This window comes from Globicephala melas, chromosome 8 (genome assembly GCF_963455315.2).
Source record: "Globicephala melas chromosome 8, mGloMel1.2, whole genome shotgun sequence".
NCBI lineage: Eukaryota > Metazoa > Chordata > Mammalia > Artiodactyla > Delphinidae > Globicephala > Globicephala melas.
Window position 1 is genome coordinate 20,631,490 of NC_083321.1, and position 10,425 is coordinate 20,641,914.

Sequence of the window (10,425 nt, forward strand, 5' to 3'; positions counted from 1 at the left end):
CTTTCTTCAGACAGTCTTGAGAACTTAATTCATTATTTGTTTGGTTTACTAGATAAAATAAATTACATTTTATCAAGGTTGATAAAATTTTGTGTTTTCACGTCTATTTTATTTCTTCATCACTACTATGACTCCGTAAGTGTGCACCATCACTGCTTAATAAAAGCAAGAACAAGTCACAAGTCAAGGCAAGGAAACTGCCTAATGACAGACAGCTAGGGTGTCTGAAGGTCTAGAGCAGACTGGCAAAATCATAACCAGCTTCTTAGATGAAGAGACTTTGGTGTCATATTATTTTTATAAAGCCAAGGAAAATTCTTCTTTAGGATAAATACACACACACACACACACACACACACACACACACACACACAGACAAATATTCAGACTAAGTCTAATCATGTGCTCTCCTAAACTTCCTGGTTCCAGCCATTAGCCTCTTCCCTGATCTCTCTGCTTCTCCTATGTTCATCTTTGCCTTCCTGCAATAATTATCTACAGAGCAGCCATGAAGATTACCTTAAAATATAAGTGAAAACTTCTCATGCTTATGCTCAAAATCTTCCATATTGTCATTTCACTGAAGATGAAGCCAAATTCCTTATAATGGTCTACAGAGGCCCACTCGTTCTGTGCACCACCCTTTACCTCTCTTATTTTTCATCTTCTCACTTCATTCTGCTTCTGTCACACTTGCTTCCTTGCTATATGTGCAACGTACCACATACTCACCTTGCCTCAGAGACATTTTACAGGATTTTCTTTCAGGTTGGTATCCATATCCCCTATGTATCTGAACTTTGATCACTTCCATAAAGTCTTTGATCAAATATCTCCTTCTTAATGATACCCAACCTGAGTACCTTACTGAAAATTACACCTGCACCCAGCCAACCTTCCAGATCACTCTTACCTTACTATTGTTCTTTTCCTTTCCTTTTTAATTAAAAGGTTTATTGAAACATAATTAAAAATTCATCTGCTTTAAATTTACAATTCAATGATTTTTAACATATCTACAGATTTTAGCAACCATAACCACAATCTAATTTTTTTTTTTTTGCTGTATGCGGGCCTCTCACTGTTGTGGCCTCTCCGGTTGCGGAACACAGGCTCCAGACACGCAGGCTCAGTGGCCATGGCTCACGGGCCTAGCCGCTCCCCGGCATGTGGGATCTTCCCGGACCGGGGCACGAACCTATGTCCCCTGCATCAGCAGGCGGACTCTCAACCACTGCGCCACCAGGGAAGCCCTCACAATCTAATTTTTTTAAATCTCTATAACTCCCTGTCCATTTACAATCAGCTCCTATTCCCCTAGGCAACTTTTATACTTACCTATTTCTGTCTGTAGAGATTTGTCTTTTGGACATTTCCTATAAGTAGCATCATAAAATACATGTTATTTTGTGTCTGGCTTCTTTTATCTAGCATGATGCTCTTGTGTTTCATCCATGTTGTAGCATGTATCAGTAATTATTTCCTTTCTATTGCTGAATAGTATTCCATTGTATGTATATATTTCCTTTTGTTTATCCATTCAGTAGTTGATGGACATTTGGGTCATTTCCAATGTGTTGGCTATTATGAACAATGCTGCCATAAACATCCATTTGCAAATTTTTGTGTGGACATATGTGTTCATTTTTCCCATACTCTAGTTTTACAGTATCCATGACCTTCTTACATGTCATAAATGTACTATTTATTCTGTTAATTACTTGCTGACATTCACCAACCTCTAGAATATAAATTCAAGGATTTCTGTTGCTTTTGTTGAGAGTACCTAGAACAGCTCGTGGTAGATGGTAAGAATTCAAAATGTTTGTTGCATGAATGAAGCAACGTTTACATGTAGAGTGTATATTTCTGTTTCTAGACATATATTTTTAAGCAGCGTATTTCTTCATGCTTCCACTTTTTCATCAAAAAGTATTTAGCCTCTTCTATGCTGTAGGAATATGTTAAGATTAATGTGTATAAAAATGGGTGGGAAGGGAAGGAAATAACTTTCAAATGATAAAAAAGAACTGAGGTAGGTAGAACAGACCCCCAAACATATCCACACACTAATTCCCAGAACTTGTGAATATGTTAGGTTACATGGCAAGGGTGAATTAAGGTTACAGATGGAGTTAAGATTGCTAATCAGCTGACCTGAAAATAAGGAAAATATCTTGGGTTATCCAGACAGGGCCAAAAACATAATCACAAAAGTACTTTATAAGTAAGAGAAGCAGAGTCTGAGTGAGAGTAGGAAATGGATGGTAGAAACAGAGTGTTGGAGTGATGTGATATGAGAAAAATTCAATCTACCATTGCTGACTTTGAAGATGAAAGGATCCAGGGAATATGGGCAGCCTAGAAGCTGGTAAAGGCAAGAACATAGATTCTCCCCTAGAGCTACCAGAACGGAGTGCAGCCCTGCTGATCCCTTCATTTTAGCCTGAACCATTTCAGACTTCTGATCTCTAGAACTGTAAGATAATATATTTGCATTGTATTAAGCTACTAAGTTTGTGGTAGAGCAGTAAAAGAAAGCTAATAGAGGAACCATATGTACTAACTACACAGGCAGGTAAGAGAAGGGGCCTAAATCCCAATTATGTTAATAAATGGTTGCTCTTTTTTTTTTTTTATCATCTTTATTGGAGTAAAATTGCTTTACAATGGTGTGTTACTTTCTGCTTTATAAAAAGGGAATCAGTTATACATATACATATGTTTCCATATCTCTTCCCTCTTGTGTCTCCCTCCCTCCGACCCTCCCTATCCCACCCCTCTAGGTGGTCACAAACCACCGAGCTGATCTCCCTGTGCTATGTGGCTGCTTCCCAGTAGCTATCTATTTTACGTTTGGTAGTGTATATATGTCCATGCCACTCTCTCACTTTGTCACAACTTACCCTACTACCCAGCAATCCCACTACTGGGCATATACCCTGAGAAAACCATAATTCAAAAAGAGTCATGTACCAAAATGTTCATTGCAGCTCTATTTACAATAGCCTGGAGATGGAAACAACCTAAGTGTCCATCATCGGATGAATGGATAAAGAAGATGTGGCATATATATACAATGGAATATTACTCAGCCATAAAAAGAAAAGAAATTGAGTTATTTGTAGTGAGGTGGATGGACCTAGAGTCTGTCATACAGAGTGAAGTAAGTCAGAAAGAGAAAAACAAATACCATATGCTAACACATATATATGGAATCTAAGAAAAAAAAAAAATGTCATGAAGAACCTAGGGGTAAGACAGGAATAAAGACACAGACCTACTAGAGAATGGACTTGAGGACATGGGGAGGGGGAAGGGTATGTTAATAAATGGTTGCTCTTGTGTGTACTATACTCAGCCCAAAGTAAATTTTCAAAGTAGTAGGAGTCATGGTCTCTGCTCTTGACGAAAAAAGTTTACAAACTAGTCAGATTTTCCAATGGGAAAACACGACCATATGGCAAAGATGTTAGAAGCACAAAATTGTGCCAATAGGATAATCAACTATCATTTACATGGCCAGCCATCCCAGAGAACTGGCAAGCAAGGAGCATCACTGTAGCAGCTGTTTCCATGGCCCCAAATCCTATGATAGTGACTGAAAAAGAAACAAAACAAACAAGCAAATAGAAACCCTCTCACATGTTGAACTTGTGAAACTGAGAGGCAGCATGGTGTAATCCAAGGGAATATGGAGCTACCTTAGGCCATCTAGATAACGATCTCAATTCTACCCCACAATAGCCTTGTGACCTTGGGTGATTTACCTAAGCATCATCTCCTTCCTTATCTCTAAAATGAAGTTGGACCCTTCCAGCTATTCTCTGGGAACTGCTGGGATCACTTCCAAAATAAGCCATATATTCTTTCTTTATTCATTTTTTAAATAAAACAGATATAATCAAGGACAATTTTAGTACCAGGAAAAAGTTTGTGTAAAATTTACTTACCAATATTCAAAAAATAATTATTATCTACCCATTTTTTGCCAGACTGTCTCACACCCTTATAAATATGTTAACATCTTCTCATTTATACACAAAGCACATAATATAATTTATTTAGAAAATATGTAAATTTGTATAGAGTACATATATAGGAAGAACATATTTAATGAAGCATAAAAGTTTTATAACTAAGCCAGGGTATTTTGGAGGTTCTGAATACATAACTGAAAGAATAAAATAAATTTTGACGTTGCCATGTGATATATGTGTGTGTGTGTGTATATATATATATATATATATATATATATATATATATATCTTATAGGAAATTATATCAGATGATTATGGAGGCTGAGAAATCCCAAGGTCAGTAAGCTGGACACCCAGGAAAGCTGATGGTGTATTTCCAGTCTGAGTCCCAATGCAGGAAAAGAATAGTGCTCCAGATCAAGGCAGTCAGGCAGGAAAATTCTCTTTTACTTGGGGATCCATTAGTGACCAAAAGCTGTTAATTTCATGGAATTCCCTAGAGGTCTCAGGAATACCTAGGAGAGAGCTATCCGTGCTACAATAATCCACTTGCAATATTAACCCAAACTCTGGTGGCAGTTATCCACAGTTATGAAAAACATTTTTCTTTATCAGGTAAACCAGAGAGTGGGATGGGGGGAAGGTTTGATAAGAGACATAGTACCTAAACAGTCTGTGTAAAAATCATATGTAGCTTGAAAAATATAAAAGTATATAAATGATGTACTTCTAAAGGAGAAGAAATGAGACTATGCCATAATCAGCAACTTCAGGTCATCAAAAACTATAACAACTTTTACAAGTAGCAATAAAATATTTTTAAGAAGAAATACTTTTTAAAATAAATAAGCATTTACTCATATATCTATAAATATATGCACATATTTAAGCAAAAATATGAGTCTCTTATTCAGATATTATTTTGGTTACTTTTAATTATTATTCTCAAATATTTCTTAAGACTTTATGATCTTTCTTGGTAAACTTAATTTCTTTCAAAATTATAATAAGTCGTTTTGACAACATGAATGAATTAAAACTAGCCATTGTTGCTTTCCTTTCGATAGAGTTTAAAATACCAGTCAGTTACAGAGTATGTTCTCTTATCTTCTGAATAGATTTTTTAGAATGTAAGTCTGCAGTAGTATGTATAATTTAGCTAAAGCAAGTAGGAAAAAAATGAAGATATATTTATGCAAATTAAATAAAATAATAGCAAGTACCCCAAATATCCATAATTCAAAGGCTCCTCGGTAACAGTTTTTATTCTAGTAAGTATGAAAGATTATCTTAAATAAACAGCATTTATTAAAAACTGTCATGTACTCTACCTCATTATTTGTATATTATTTCATTAATTATCACAGAAACCCTATTGTTTAAATACATTATCATATTTGTAAAGTTATACACTTATAAGAGCTTAAGTATCTGGTGACAGAAATAGGAGTGCAAACTCAGACGGGTCTTACTACTAATCTATAGTCTTAAAAATTCACTCTAAATTTTCAAGTGATGTAATTTAAAAGTCTCATTTTCTCATCAGTAAAACTGGAGTAATGATAATGGACTCAGGCATGTATATGTGTGAGGTGAGCAAGTATGTAATTAGATAAAATATTATATGAAACTTCTTAATTTAGTTTCAGGCACAGACAAAGTACCACCTTGGCATCTCACTAGAAGATCTTAGACAAACACTACCCATCTGGGTCTCAAGTTTATTATCTCCAGAATAAGAGAAATACACACTTTGCTATGTTGAAATAAGGAGTACTTGTCATAATGTATATGAAAGCTCCTCGTGATGTATAATGTGTATATGTATATATACATACAATATATGTATAATCAATGTGACAGCGCTTTATTGAAGTCCTTTATAGTTTTCAGTTTATACAGCACTCTAAATGTGTTTACTAGTAGTATAAATAATCCTTCATGTTCCGTATTATATCTCCTAAATAAACATCAAACATTGAATTCCTATACATTAAACTAGCTTTCCTTTCTTTTTTAATGGTACTTCTAGAATAATTTTTTTTTTTAATGAAGGAGATGATAGTATCACTCCTTTCTAGCTGTGAACTGTAGCTCAATGACTCTAATGTGTATGATTTCCAACTACTCTCTTCAACTTCTTTTAAAAATATATACTTTTAAATAAGCAGTACTCTGTTGCTATAAGACTATAAAGTAAAGCTATCTATCCCAGCAATACTTAGGCATTTTTTGTTTTTGTTTTCAAATTGATGGTTTGAATTTTTTAATCTTTATTATCGAAGACGGTAACTTCAGGGTTACGAAAATATTATTGACCTGATTCCAATCTGATTAGATACCACTCAACATTGAATCTTTAAAAACATGTAATACCTTTTTGGCTAATATTGGGTACTGGGTTCACACAGACAAATCAGGCTTCCCTCATGACAAATAGGAGATCAAATATTATGGTCAGGGATTAGATAAGAGAGAATATGAAGTAGTAAGTGCTACAGATAAATATACAAGATGAATAGTCATTAAGGTAAAATAATCAATATGTTTAGATTAAGGATTTTGGATCTTCAGAAAAGACACAAATAAAGTTAGCCCTTTTTGAGACACAGTTGGGATAAACATTAGAATAATTCCTATCTAAAGATTAAGTTTAAATTTTTTTAGCAAAAACTGCTAAGGAAAAACATTACAAAGCTGCTTTATGCTTTAAGCAGAATAACCCTCTTAGATATCAAGCAGGGCTCTTGCTCTTAACTTATGAGTGAATTATTAAAGCTCCAAACTAAAACAACTCCGTGTCCATTAGAATCCAGGGAAATTGGCATTTAAAATTTTTTTCTATCATTCTCCAAGTAACGACGACACCTTAAATACCAAGCACTGTTTATTTGTACTTCTTGAGATTTCATGTACATCGCACACTTATTAAATGCACTTTAAGCTAACTCGCTTTTCCCAAGCATATTTTATTAAAGTGTACCACGCATAAAAAGAACACTAAACTTAAATGTACATACTCATAAATTATCAAAACACGGACGCTTATGAAAGAAGACGACAATAAATAAAACACCTGATGCCCCTGGTTCTCCCTTAATCACACTCCTCTCCTTCTCCCCATAGGTACATAATACCATATATTTTAACACTGTAGATTAATTGGTATTTAATAAACACTTATATAGAAGGATCTATATATAAATATATTTGTATATATTTAGTTATATTTATGTTTCTTTTTTCCTTATTTGTCTTTTTAGAAATAGTGTTTTGCTGTACAATTCTCTAATTCTCTTCTCTGTTATGCTTTTCTCTCAGGTACACACAAAGAATAAAACTGCTAAAATGTAAGATATGCATGTATTCAAATACAATGGATGATTCCAAAATGTTCTGCAAAGTGTTGGTAATAACGCTTTGAACATTTTTACTAGCCAACACTTTATATAGACAAATAATCAGCTATAACATATTAAGATACATTTTTAAACTTTTAAAAAATTATTGAAATATAATTGACGTTAGTTTCAGGTATACTACATAATGATTTGACATTTGCATACAATATGAAATGATCACCACAATTAGTCTAGTAACCATCTGTCCCCATACAAAGTTATTATAATATTATCAACTACATTCCTTATGCTGTGTATATTACATCCCTATGGCTTATTTATTTTATAACTGCAGGTCTGTACCTTTTAATCTCCTTTGCCTCATTTTCCCATTCCCCTATCCCCTCCCTTTTGGCAACCACCCTCTTCGTTCCCTGTACCTATGAGTCTGTCTTCATTCTGTTTGTTCTGTTTTGTTTTTTATATTCCACATATAAGTGAGATCATGCAGTATTCGTCCCTGCCCAGCCAACGGCTTGGCCTGAGGCATCCCAGTACTTGTGGAGACAGGCTGGTGGGCGAGGCCATTTTCCAGCACTAATAAACTAGAGGGAGGATTCCAAAATGGCGCTTGCCAACACCAGTGTCTTCATGATAGAATGAGCTCCCCTAAATGGTTGCTGCCAGTGTCTATGTCCACAGGAGGAGCCCCAGTTGCCTCTTCCTTCTCTAGGATACTCTCCAAGATCAGCAAGTGAGTCTGATCCAGGGGCCCTTCACATTACTGCCTCTGCACTGGGACTTGGAGCCTGTGAGATTTTGAGCATGCCCTTTAAGAGAGGGGTCTATTTTTCCTGTATCCCTCTACCTCCCCTGTACTGAAACCATACTGGCCTCCAAAGCTTGACATTCTTGTAGCTCATCTTTCCAGTGCAGGACACCTGGATTAGGGAGCCTAATGTGGGGCTCAGAACCCTCACTCCTTGGGGAGAACCTCTGCAGTTGTGATTATCCTCCAGTTTGGGGGTCACTTACCTGGGGGTATGGATCTTGACTATACTGCATCTTTGCCCTTCCTTCCCTTCTCCTTGTGGTTCCTTCTTTATATTGCTATTTTGGAAAATATTTTCTGCTAGTCTTCAGTTGTTCTCATAAATATTTGCTCTCTAAGTAGTTGTGATTTTGGTATGCCTGTGGGAAGAGGTGAGCTCATGGTCTTCATACTTTACCATCGTGGCCATGCTCCCCAAGGGACACATCTTAATTTTAAACTAGTTTAAGTAGTACTATACAAAGTTAGGAGTTAAAACATTGTATTAGTAATATTGATAAATAACTCTGTTAACCCATAAATGTTATGCATATACTCTTTGCGTTGAGTAAAACTGAGCCTCATGGGTCACAGTCAATGACCATGCAGCCTAATGTTTCAAATCAATGGAGGCATCCATGGTTAACAATAAAGCGTTGATCTTCATTACTTGGTATAATTTTGGTTCAGATCCAACGCTTTGGGGAGTGTATTTTTCCTCTTGAACTACATTAGCTACATCAGGAAATACATGCATGTTAGAATCTACTACTAGTTTCTCAATTTGCTTGCTTCTTTTGTTTGTTTGTTCTCTGCCTATGTCCAAGGTAGTTTTCAAAGACCTGGATGTTTTCTACCACCTGTAGTTACTTTTTCTACTTTGGGCATGCAGATTACTAAAGATTTCCTAGCAGAGTTGCTGTGAGGTTTGAGCTCTTCAGGAAATATAAGCTGATGTGACTTTCCCTTAAGCCTTCCTCTCACATACACTGACTGCGCATTGACATCAATTACCTATAACTATACACAGCAAGATCCAGGATGATCTGGTTCTGTCTTCCATCATATTTCAAGAGAAATCAAGTTTGGGCTCATTTAGTTTTAGGGCTTTTCCAACTTTAGTGATCAAAGTTCTCGGTGGTTTACACTTCTTCTTTGTAATACTTAATTTGTCTTGGTCTTTCCATCATTTTTCCATGTCTAAGAGTTTCCCATCTAAAATCAGGAGTAAACTGAAGAAAGCTTATACCAGAATGCTGTTATTCTTTGCTTTCATCTAATTTATTTTGGTTGGGACCCTTTTTTCATACTTCTAGTGTTCTGATGTTCTTTGTTCACTAAAGAAAACAGGATAGTGGTGACGATATCTGTGTGCCAATGTCTGTCAAAGCCAGGGTTACTTTTCTTCTCATCTATTTTTATGCTGTTCTTAAAGTTTCCTCTGAACCACTTTTCTGTATTTGCCCATTTGAAACAATAAACTTTTCCTCCCCAATTAATGGGTAAATTCTGAAATTCTTGGATTCATTCTGAACTCTCTTTATCATCCCACACTTTAATTGTTAAGGAGTTGCCACCACCAACTTCCAGTAACGTTCAAAGTCAGCATGTGGGTTACCCATGCAAAATAACTCCTTCAGATGGAGACTGTGCTGCAGGGTTTTACTGTTGCTCAGGTCGCCAGTGAAATTTATCAAGTTAATTTTCTTTAGCCCTTCAGATCCTTCCAAATTTTCAATCTTTTCAGCGTTATTTAAAGCAAAATCAAAACATTTAAGTTTCTTGAGGTTGGTAACATTTTAAAATTTTTCTACTGGGATTATTTTAAAGGTAGAAAATTCTGGTACCATTTATCAATATGATCTCTTTCTGTTTATTGCTGATATAAGGAGAGTTCCTCCAGGGGAAAAATTACACAGTTACTGTGTTTGGCATTCTGTCTAATGAAGTATTCTGTTATCCCATCCATAGCACCTTTCTGGTTTTGGGGCCCAGGAAGCCTGCCTGGGATCCCAAGGACTGTCAGTAATAATTCAAACTTCAATCATTAATATATGAATGTTCTGTTTGTGCCACATGCTTGCCAGCACTTTGTATGTCAATATTTTTAAAAACTTTAGTCATTCTGGTGGCTGTGCCAGATGTGTCTGTCACTGTAATTTTAATTTACATTTCCTTTATGACTATTGATGTTGATCTTCTTTCCTATGTCTATTGGAAATCTGAATGTCTTCTTTTGTGAAGTGTTTGCTCAAGTCTCTTAGTCATTTTTCTATGTGTTTTTTATCTTTTT

The 10,425-nt window shown here is 35.6% G+C and overlaps 1 pseudogene; it reads right to left on the reverse strand.

The window, feature by feature from the left end:
- Nucleotides 1-8,742: 8,742 nt before the first annotated feature.
- Nucleotides 8,743-10,101, reverse strand: LOC115857407 (dynein axonemal assembly factor 11 pseudogene; annotated as a pseudogene).
- Between the last annotated feature and the right edge of the window lie 324 nt (nt 10,102-10,425).